The sequence below is a fragment of the Pteropus vampyrus genome, unplaced genomic scaffold, assembly GCF_000151845.1.
Source record: "Pteropus vampyrus isolate Shadow unplaced genomic scaffold, Pvam_2.0 Scaffold462, whole genome shotgun sequence".
Classification (NCBI taxonomy): Eukaryota; Metazoa; Chordata; class Mammalia; order Chiroptera; family Pteropodidae; genus Pteropus; species Pteropus vampyrus.
The window spans coordinates 626,303-637,744 of record NW_011889243.1 but is presented as its reverse complement, the minus strand read 5'-3'; the positions used below and the strand labels follow the sequence as shown (position 1 = coordinate 637,744).

At 38.2% G+C, this 11,442-nt stretch overlaps 1 protein-coding gene across 4 annotated transcripts in view; it reads left to right on the top strand.

Annotated features, from left to right (window-relative positions):
• Positions 1-2,421: 2,421 nt before the first annotated feature.
• Positions 2,422-11,442, top strand: part of EDC3 (enhancer of mRNA decapping 3) — a 63,019-nt gene continuing 53,998 nt past the window's right edge. Inside the window, exon 1 of one of the 4 annotated variants that reach the window (XM_011382080.2) lies at positions 2,422-2,539. The gene's annotated coding sequence lies outside the window, so the exon portion shown is untranslated. Of the gene's footprint in view, positions 2,566-9,894; positions 9,997-11,442 lie in introns of those variants that run through there. The other 3 variants (XM_011382078.2, XM_011382077.2, XM_023524422.1) reach the window with 3 other exon arrangements.

Sequence of the window (11,442 nt, the reverse complement as noted above, 5' to 3'; positions counted from 1 at the left end):
AGATGTTGTGTCCTGGGATCGTTATGCCCTAATGGCACGGCCTTATTGCCAGTCTTGGGTTACTTACAACCTTCCACAACTTTCACTTTAATGTTAAAATAAGTGCTAATTCTATTGCTGTTAGGTGGCTTTATTTTCACTTAATACTCCCTGTAAAATGCTGGTATCCTGCTCCACTTATTAAGCTGGGAATTTTCTCACTTTGTGGGACACTAATGGCATCTGAGTTCTGTGTCTCTAAGTCTTGAATTCTGCCCTTTTGTATTCTTCAGCATGCTGAGGCAAAGGGAGGACTGCTACAAACTCCCTTTTTTGTGGGTGTAAGCAAGATGTAACTCTGATTGGGTTCCAAGTTGTAAATATGAATTTCCCCACTGATTACCAGTGCACATGAAATTATAATTTTTTCTGCATAAACAACCAATGCCCCATTCTAAATGTCTGCCTCTGTTTTTGGGAAAGTGGAAGCTAACTTTTTCTAGGGTAGGTGGGTGGAGGGGGTGGATGGAATGCCCTTAAGGAGCTCCATTTCAGGATGACTTGGGATAAGAATTTTTTAAAAATTATAAATTACACTCAATTTTCCTAACAATTCAGAAGTATATACAGTCATGTACTACTTAACGACAAGGATATGTTCTGAAAAATGTATCGTTACGCAATTTCATCATATGAACATCAGAGTACACTTACATAAACCTAGATTGGACAGCCTACACCACACCTAGGCTATATGGTATATACCACCATCATATATGCTGTCCACCTCTGGCTGAAATGTTGTGATGAGGCACATGACTTGTAGTAAAAAATTAAAATCTTCACCTACTCCTATACTCCCTTTCCATATCTCCCTCCTGCCCCCAGGTAGATATAGCACAGTTTAGAGGGTATCCTTCCAGACCTTTCTCCAGGCATTTACCCTTTTTTTCCCCCCAGAACATCACATATGCAGCTTATTTTCACAAAAATAAGATTGTAACCTTTTCTTGGAGCTCTTTCCAGGTCAGTAGCTATTCATTAACTTTTAGCAACTGCATCCCATTCTATTAAGGTGCTTAAGGCTTCCAAAATGAACTAATTTTATCAAACCAGGAAGGCTTTCAGTGTAATGTTAAACTTCTCTCTTGCTGCTACATAGTTCAAGGTGTTCCTAATTTAACCATTACAAACATAATATTGTTTGAGATGTACTAACAGACCAAGTGAGGCTGGCCTTGGTAAAGCTGGATGTTGGCCAGTTACTTGTGTTTAAATATTTGCTACTTAAAAAAAAAAATCTTTTTTCATTATGGTGGCTTTTGAACATACATAAATGTAGACACGATAATAATATAATAAATCCCTATGTACTATCACCCAGCCCCAACAACCACCATGGCCAATCATGTGTTAATTTTAGGACTATCAACCAGTTCGGATGCACATCATATTTTAATTTCACAGCAATTTTGTTAGCTCTTATCTCCGGCTTAACTAAGTTGCATAGCTTGTTATAAATATAAACAAACAAACAAATAATGAATAAGTTCAACTCAGGATTCACCCCTGAGTCTGATATACCAATGGCTCCAAAACCTGGGTGTGCTCCTAATAGATGCCAGGGCCCCTCCAGACTTAGTAAAACTGAATCTCTGGTGGTGAAGAAGGGAAGAGTCCCTGGAAAATGAAGATTTTATAACATTCTTCGACTGATTTTGAAGAGCCAAGTTTGGAACCATTGTCCTACTCTATGCTGCCTGCCCAAGCAGTGGTTCCCCAAACCAGGTGTCAGGCTTCAAAACCTTGTAAACTTAAGCTCCAAGATTCCTCATTACACTCACTCTTGGCCGTAAACACCTTTCTTTCTTTCTTTCTTTCTTTTTTTTAAATCAAGACTACCAAAACTAAAATGCCACGGGAAGAGAGAGGCACTTTCCTCAGTCCCGAGTACTTGGGGGCGAGGCGGCGGCGGCAGTGAAGCATAGACTGGCTGACACTAACCCCCAAATGAGCCGAAGCCGATAACTCTGAAGATCAACCACGAAGGGAATCTGTTTCCTTTATTTGTCCCGGGGGCCTGCTTATTGAGTCCCACAGCTGCGACTGATTAAGGATGGGATCCACGTTACCAGCCCCCCACCCCCACCGCTCAAAGTCCCCTACTCCTGCTTCTAGACTAGCGCAACGGGGACTGGAGGAAAAGACGGAGCTTGTCATCAAGAATGAAAGAGCGGAGTCCCCCAGGCATCTAATCCGGGGAGGGGTAGGACCCCAACTCTAATCAGGTCGCCCAGTTGCGGTTCTGGAAGACCGCAAGCCAGGCCTACCTCCAAGCTCTCAAACTCAAATTTCCCGGGCGCCCCGCCCCGCAACGGCTTGCTCTCCTGATTCCAAGGCGTCGCGCCGGAAGTGACCTCACGACGGTGGCGTAAATACGCGGTGCGCTTCCGGCGGCGGCGGCGGCGGCGGCTGGGGCTGTCGGGGTGGACGTGGAGCAACCCCTCGGTCTCTGGGTCCCGTTACGTGGCCGGTTGGTCTGGCGTGGTGTGTCGAAGAGGCGCGGGCCCGACAGCGTGGAAGTGGGTACGAGGGGCGGCGGCTGGGCGTTTGTGGGAGGGGGCTTCCGGAGTTGCCAGGCGGGTTTGCTTTTAGGCTTCTGGGGTCCAGGCCTCGTAGACCTTCATAAAGGCGGGCACGAGCTGGGGGCCGCATCGGGCACGTAGGGGGCCGGGTACTAGGGGTTGCCTCGGGGATATGGTTTGAGGTGAGAGGCGGAGGATGGTGGGATTCTAAACAGTCTGGGACTTGAATGAGGTGTGCGGAATTAGAGGCCTAAGCTCTTGATTTAGCCTTGTTGATGGCTGCTGCAGCTCGCCCACTCATTGCTCGGTGCCTCAGTTTCCTTTTTCACAGTAGAGTAAGGTGTCAGGGAAGACCACGAGTGCCACATCTGTGTGCCACTGATAACTTGAGGACAGAGGTGAACTGGAATCTGAAAGGGAAGGGTGGCTGGAAAATTAATGATATTTGTCGGAGCCTAGCGTCTGCTGAATCCTGGGGACGTCCCCTAGATTCTTTCTTGATGTTGGTGTAAGTCTGAGCTTATTTTAAGTACTCTTTGCGTGATATTGATTGAATTTATCAATAATTGATTGTTGAAGTGGTTAAAGTGTATTGGTGTGTGGAAGACATAGTCCTCCTGCTTGGCCAACTGGTTTTCAGTAAATTTCCCACTTCCAGAATTAGGAATTGTAATAATCCTCTCCTTTGGTAACAGATGAGGAACTCGAGTCCCAGAATGGTTTTTGTTCTCTTCCCTAGACACAGACATTTCATTCTGCTGTCTGTCGTTATTGGTCTCAGTCCCATCAAAGTAACTGTCTTTGAGCAAGTCCGTATTTCAGCGGGAGACTTCAGATGCACTCCAGTCTTTTTTTAGGAACAACAAATTAGGTGTACTGAGCACAAAACTCCTATTTGTTGGTTTCTCTGTATGAAGTGAAGATGATTACAAATAATGTAACTTTTTGATTACTTAGTATTTTTTGGTGGAGCTTCCTTGTGTGCTTAGAGCTGTGGGGCTAGCAAAGTTTCTCTCAAACTTTTTTGACTGGTGACCCACAGTTAGATACATACTACATCTTGACTCAGTGTGCCTCTGCATGCACAAGGTATGTGTATACACACACACAGGGGACACAGAGATTTTCCCTTGCTACATTTGATGCCTTCTGATGTGCTTTAATAGAAAAAAAAAAGTTGATCGTAACTTACTAAATTGACTCTGACTGCCAGTGGGTCTGATAGCTAAAGATCTGTAATTTGAAAAATATTAGACTAGAAAATGTTTAAGATCCTTGTGAATCCTGAGATTCTGTAATTAATACAAAGTGGAAAATATCATTTTCCTGTTTTCTCAGCCAGAGTAGCAGGGTTACTAGAGTTCTTCTAAATTCAGCTAGAACAACAAACAGGACAGGACATTCAAATGATAGCTCAAAGGAGTATAGTATCCATAGTGATACTGTGTCATTTTTTTAGCAAGGCATTTGTTAAGTCTTTTATGATGGCCTGGTGGATGAGATGGAAGAATGTGCTAGATTGTGGTAAAATTAGATGGAGTCATGACTTAGAGTATCTGTGTCTGGAGGGGTTTGGTTTATGGACACAATTTACAGCTTGGATTCAGGTGATCTGAGTTGAGGCTCTGTTTCTTTGTTTATACAAGGTATGTCTTTGAATCCTTACCTGGAAGATGTACTTATCAAATTTGTTGCCTTTATGAAGTGAAGAGAGAAAGTACCATCTGGATAATCTCAAGATTTTCCCAGTGCAATTTAGTGAAATGGAAGGGTCATATACATGTGAGGAATTTTACTTGGGTCCAAAAAATTCAGTTATACCAGTTAATGAAGGTAGAGATGTGGAGTCTCAGTTCTCTGCATCAGTAGTATTGTTAGGCTGTGAGAAGAACTGATAGGATCTGCAATAGTAGATTACATTAGGAAAATGTAAGAATGAGAAAAGAGGATTGGCTCACACCTAGAATATTAGGTTTAAGTCTGGGTACTCTACAAGAGTAAATTAATTTGAGGGTAGAAGTTAAAAGGAGTCCGAATTCATCGCATTTTAAAAAGTAATTTTTTATTGGCTGTCTGAAGATATGATGGCATTGCTTTGGCATGAGTGATTCTTTTTCCCCTTGTCATTTCAGGCATATTCAGTGTGGTCTTAAAACATTTTTGCTTGAGAGTGTCCAAAACACTGGGAAATCTGTGTCTCTTACACACTCTTAAGTTGGCATCTGAAATTTTTCAACATAAATTTAGGTAGTTTAAACATTTAATTTTAAAGTTTAGGATGTAATTTCTGACATAAATATTGACTTTTTAAAAATAAATAGAAAGTTTTCTAAATACCATAGTAATTTTTAAAAAATATATTAAAAAAAAACTTGCTAAGATATGTATAAATGCTTATTACATTACTTGATTTTTCAGATGTTAAGCCAATCTTGTGTTCCTTTAATGAAACCCATTTAGTCATGGTGTATAATAATTTTTATATGTTGTTGAATTCAGTTTGCTAATATTTTGTTAAGAATTTTTGTGACTCTGTTCATGATGAATATTGATTTGAGAATTTCTTATAATCTCTTTGTCTGGCCTTAGTATCAGAGTAATACAGTTGATCCTTGAACAATATGGATTTGAACTGTGTGGGTACACTTATACACAGATTTTTTTTTTTCTTTTCAGTTATTTAATTTTTTCACTATGGCCAGCCACGGCGAATAAACAAAGACACTCCGACGGGTTACAACAAAAGGTTTCCAGATTTTTTTTCCTCAAATGCACAGTTGGCCTTTCTTATCCCTGGGTTTCACATCCGCAGATTTCAACCAACCGTGTTGTGTAGGGTCTACTGTATGTATTGTTTCATGCCATTTTATATGAGATTTGAACGTCCTCGGGGGTGTCCTAGAATCAGTCTCCTGTGAATACCAAGAAACAGCGTTAAGCTTTTTGGGAATCAAAAGTTACACGTGGATTTTTGACTACACTTTGGTGGGGTTGGTACCCCTAACTTCTGCATTGTTCAAGGGTCAACTGTACTACCCTCTTAAAATTTCATGGGCAATGTTCCTTCCTTTTATGTTTTCTTGTATAGGATCATTAATTATTTCTTTCTATATGTTTGATAGAATTTACCAGTGAGGTCCCCTGGGCTTGAGCTTTTCTTTGTGGGAAGATTTTAAATCTTGTTTACTTGATATAGAGCTATCCACATTTTTTTATTACTTCTTAAGTTAGTTTTGGTAATTTGTATCATTCTGGGATTTTGTCCATATCACATTTTTCCTTTTTGGATTTGTAGCCATTCTACTTTTCTCACAGAATTTTGTCTTAAAGCAGAAGTCAGCAAACTTTTTCTGTAAAGGGCTAGATAGTAGGCTTTGTGGGCCATGTGGTTTCTGTCATAACTACTCAGCTCTTTCATTGTAGTGTGAAAACAGCCACAAACAACAAGCAAACTGAGTGCGGTTGTGTGCCCATAAGACTTTATTGGTAGTGAGCCAGATTTGGCCCATGGGCTATAGTTTTCTGACCCCTGTCCTGAAGTAATAAATTTTATGGTTGAAAATCTTTCATTGATAATCTAATTATCTAGGCAGATCAGGTTTATGAAAGAGAAGCGTAGAAATTGATTCCCTTGCTTGCATATCTTTGTGTACCCCTAGGGATATGTGTATTCTAGTTTGAAGATTGGGACTTCACTTCTAAGATGTTTTAGAGGTAATTTAGGCATTTTTGTAGTTATGTTTGGGTGAAAAGGGAGGTGGCCTCAGAGTAGGATTTTCTAGGGCCATAACTCAAGTCCCCTATATGGCCAGTATTCTTTCCGCTAAAAAGAGACATATGAAATAAAATTTGCCATATGGTAGAAACTCTATAGACTATCTCATTTAATCTTTACCAGTGGTTCTGTGAGGCAGTGATATAATTGGTATAATTCTCATTTTGTAGCAGAGACAGTTGAGAGTCAGAGTTGGGTAATTTGCTCAGGTAATAGTGCTGGTAAGTGGTAGAGTCCAGAAGCGAACCTGGGCCTGTGGGTTCTGACTTCAGAAATCCATGCTCTTTCACTATGCTGCCTTTTATAGAAGATAGGGACTTAGTAGTAGGGTTGTACTAGATGTTTTCTTTTAAGATCTCCGCCATTTCCAAGATATTTGATTCTATAAATACCTTTCCAGATGGATGCACAGAAAAATACCTAGTTTTTCAAAAATTCATAACTAACCACTTACTCATCCACAGCTATTGATTATAATTGTCCTTAGCAGACCAAGGAGTTGCTCCTTGGATCTGAATGCTGTTAAGGTCTGTCTGTTATGGCAGTTGAGATGGAAGTTAGGAGGTCTAAAGTTGGCAAGTTGTTTATTTGTAGTTCACAGATCATTTGGCAACTGCGCAGGTGTATAACACGTGGAAAACTGTTTACGGCTATCTGGCATGGTTATCTAAAGGCTTCCTACAAGAGAAATGATACAGTAAAGTTTCATATTTAGTGTGGCATTTTGTAGTCTGGAAATCTTGATAGTTCAGCATTTGAACAAAATAGTTTTGTATCTATGACTTCCCATGTACTATGCTCAGCATAAATGGGTACATTTGTTCACAAAGGCATATACAAAAATGTTTAATTCTTTATTCATAATAGCCTCTAAACCGTAAATAAGCCAACTGTCTATCAACAGGAGAATAGATAAATCCATTGAGGCATAGTTTTATAGTATGAGAAAGAATGAACTATTGCTATATGCAACAGCAAGGATGAATCTCATAGGTGTAATATTGAACAGAAGAAGCCGGGCACTTTAAAAGAGAACCTTTCTAATTTCATTTATATGAAAATCAAAAACAAGCTATCCTAATCTTTCATTGTAGGTACCAGAATAATGGCTACCTTTGTGGATACACAATGGAACCTTCTGGGATGTTTGAAATATTCTGTGTCTTGATTTGGGTGGCAGTTTGTGGGCAAATTAATATGTAAAAATTTATTGAGCTGTATATTTAAAATATGTAGACTTATTATAATAAGTTATACCTTGATAGAAAAGTAGAAAATAAAAGGCATCAAAGATTGGTTCTTTGTAGCTCCTATATTTCCTTCTGCTTCAGCTGTAGCTCTTCTTTTAACCTGAAGGGGTTAGCCCTGTAATTGATGAAGCCCCCTTCCTTAGGGTGTTCATCTGATTAGGAACCCAGATGCTGGCACTCCACTTGTTTTAGATTTACTGTTTTCAGTTAATAAAAGAATTTTTTTTTATAGAATACAGGCATGCCTTGGAGATATTAGGGGTTTGGTTCCAGGCAACTGCAATAAAACGAGTATTGCAGTAAAGTGGAGGGTCTTGCCTTCAATTTGTAAAAAATGCAACATCTGTGAAGCACATTAAAGTGAAGCTCCATAAAATGAGGTATGCCTATTTGATGAGTTTTGAATAATGCGTTAACGTTATATTTTACTTAGAGGGAAATTTCTGACAGTAAAAGAAAAGGGCAGTTTGTTACATATTGAGTAGTTTAAAATTTTTTTCTATTAATATAGAACTAATTTTCTATAAATATTGAAAAATATATACTTCGAGTAATCCACAGTTTCAAACTATTAAAAATTCTACTCAGTTATTATTATAGCTTTTCATTCTTCATCTGAAGCATCAGAGTAGGATTATGATGAGTATAAATAATATGAAAAGAAATTCATACTTTTTGATATTAGGTAGACAAAGGCTGATCTGGAAGGGGAAAATAAGCCTAAAATATGTATAGTTTGTTCTATTTACTATCATCAGTGTTTTGGTAATTGTGTTGCATTGGAAATTTACCTGGTTTCCTAAATTCTTAGAGATATACTGATACTCGTTGCAACTCAGTGTTGAGTACATGAAGGTTCGTTATGCTATTCTGTCTACATTTGGGTATGTTCAAAATTCTCTATAATAAAATGGAAAAAAAGTCTTATGGATGAGCCTGCTAATGCATTGTTTCTTTTATCTTCTGTTCTGTCAGGATAGTTTTATGATACTCAGATCACTGGAGAACTACCTGAGTTTGTCTTTAGGTTTTTGTGTTTCTGATGGGACATACTCTTTCTTACCACAGGAGTGCTTTTTGGATCCTTTATATGCTTTTTTTTATTATTATTTTTCCTTTTTTAGATGATATTTAACGTAGGTATATTTCTGAAATTAATATTTGAAACAGCTCAAAATACTATTCTGTTCATTTTTTATTTTTCATGGAAAACACTAAGCCAGTGTTTCATTTTGTACTTAATATTACATGTTACATATGTACTCATTTGCTATTTTCTGATTTCCTTCTGTGCATAGGGCCGTGTTAGATTTCATATCTTATATAGGATTTTGCATAGAGAATGCTTAAAAAATATTGTATTTTTAGAACCATTTCCAGAAGAGCCAAGACATTTAGATATAAATATTTAAATACTCTAGATTTTGAGTACTTAACTTTTGTCAGATTTATTATCTCTAACTTAACCATTGAATAAATATTTATTGTATTCCTCTTCCATTCTAGGCACTATTATTGACTGGACAGGATAGAGATGAGCCCTTGGCCCTCGTGGAGCTTAAGTTCTAGTGGAGTGACACAACATAAAAAATAAGTTAATTCATATGGTGATTTATTTTGAGGTCGTAACAGAAGATGAAGTATTGGAGAGTGATGGGGAGTAGCTACATTAGATTGAGTAGCCAGAGAAGGCCTCGTGGGGTGGTAACATTTTAGTAGATAGCAGAAAGACAAGGTAGAACTAGGCCATTCACAGAGCTGGGGAAAGAGTATTCTGAGAATACCTGGTGCAGAGTTCTGGAGGAAAGGAACAAGCTTGATATGTTTGAGGAACAATAAGAAGGCCATTGTGTCTGGAGAATAGTGGGAGATGAAATCTAACACGGCCCTCTGCATAGTGAGAGATGAAGCTATGAGGTTAGCAGAAATCAGATTATGTAAGGCCTATAGTCCATGTAAAAGAAGTTGGACTTGATTATAAGTACAGTTGATAAGTAGGGTCATGACAAATGCTTTACATTTTAAAATTTGTTCTGGTTGCTATGTAGAGAAAGAATTGGAGGGGTAGTAGTGGAAGCAGAAAGACCAGTTAGGAGACTCCTGCAGTTATGAGATGGTGGTTTGGATTAGGAAGACGGTACTGGAGATGGAGAGAAATGGACGTATTTTTGAGGTGGTGATAATAGAATTTACTGATGGATTAAATGTATGGGATGAAGGAAAGGAAGGAATCAGGGATGACCTTTTTTTTTTTTTTTTTTTGGCCTGAGTAACTTGGTGGTTGTTGGTTTCATTTATTTATAAGGGAGTGGCTTGGGAAGGAACAAGTTGAGGGCTGGTTGAACATGAGGCTGGAGAAATCAAGAATGCTGTCTGGACATTTGTGAAATGCCTAATAGACATTTTGGTAAGAACTGTTCTTTGTGTGAGTTTTCATCTTACATTTTGTGGAAAACCTTTCTAGGAAATTAATCTTATGTTGGAGGAATGGCTAAATATTCTGTGGTGTTATATAGTGCTTTTGTTGGCTACATATTCATTTTTGCCTTTTTTATTGAGATAGAGTTTACAGTAAAATGCACAGATGGTAAGCACCCAATTCAGTGACTGTGGATGGAGTATACATCCTCCTAAGTACTGCATCAATAAAATATTAGAACATTCCCATTGCACCAGAAGGCCCTGTGCCCCGATCCAAGCCATTTTCCACCCTGGAGGCAATCACTTCTGATTTTTCTCACTCTGAAGTAGTTTTGCCTCTTGTAGGAATTTTACGAATTGTCTCATATACTTGTCTGTACTCATCTGTGTGATTTCTTTCACTTAGTTTTTGAGAATCTTTTTTTGTTGTAACATAGGCAGTTTGTTCCTTTTCATTGTTGAATAGTGTTCTGTTGCAGAATTATACCATAATTTATCTGCTTCTAGTTTTCAGTTTTTGGCTATTGTCAGTAGAACTACTATACATTTGTGTACAAGTCTTTTTGTGACTGTATTTTCATTTCTCTTCGGTAAATCCTGGGGATGAAATTTTGGGTCCTAGGTATATGTTTAATGTCATAAGAAACTGCCAAACTTTTCCAAAGTGGTTGTATCATTTTACATTATCAGCAATGTAAGGAAGGTCCATTTGCTCCACATCATCACACACGTTTTTGTATTACCTTCCAGTCCTTTTCATTTTAAGCCATTGTATTGGACGTAACTGGTGTATTACAGTGCTTTTTCCCAGTTTAGTGATTTTTTTTTTTATTGTATGTAAAGTATACATAAAATTTACCATTTTAAGCATTTTAAACTGTACAGTTCAGGGCATTGAGTACACTCACATTGTGCAACCATCACTGCCATCCTTCTTTAGAACTTTTTCATTGTCCCAAACTGAAATTCTGTACCTGTTAAACAATAACTCCCATTCCCTGCTCCCCCAGGCCCTGGCAGCCACCACATTCTTTCTGTCTCTCAGAGTTTGACTACTCTAGAAACCTCAGGGAAGTGGAATCATACTAAATTTGTCTTTTTGTGTCTGGCTTATTTCACTTAGCATAATGTCAAGGTTTTTCTATGTTGTAACATATCAGAACTTCCTTTTTCAGATGAATGATATTTCATTGTATGTATATTATCACATTTTATCCATTCATCCATCATGGACATTTGGGTTGTCTGATGTTAATTTGCATTTGCTTGATAAGTACATTGAACAGCTTTTCATATGTATATTAGCCATTCCAATAACTTCTTTTGCCTGCTTTGAAAGTATTTTTTCTTCCTTATTGCTGACTTGTAAGCTTTCTTTATATATCTGGATATAAAGTCTTTTATCAGATTATTTCTATTGTGAATACTTTCT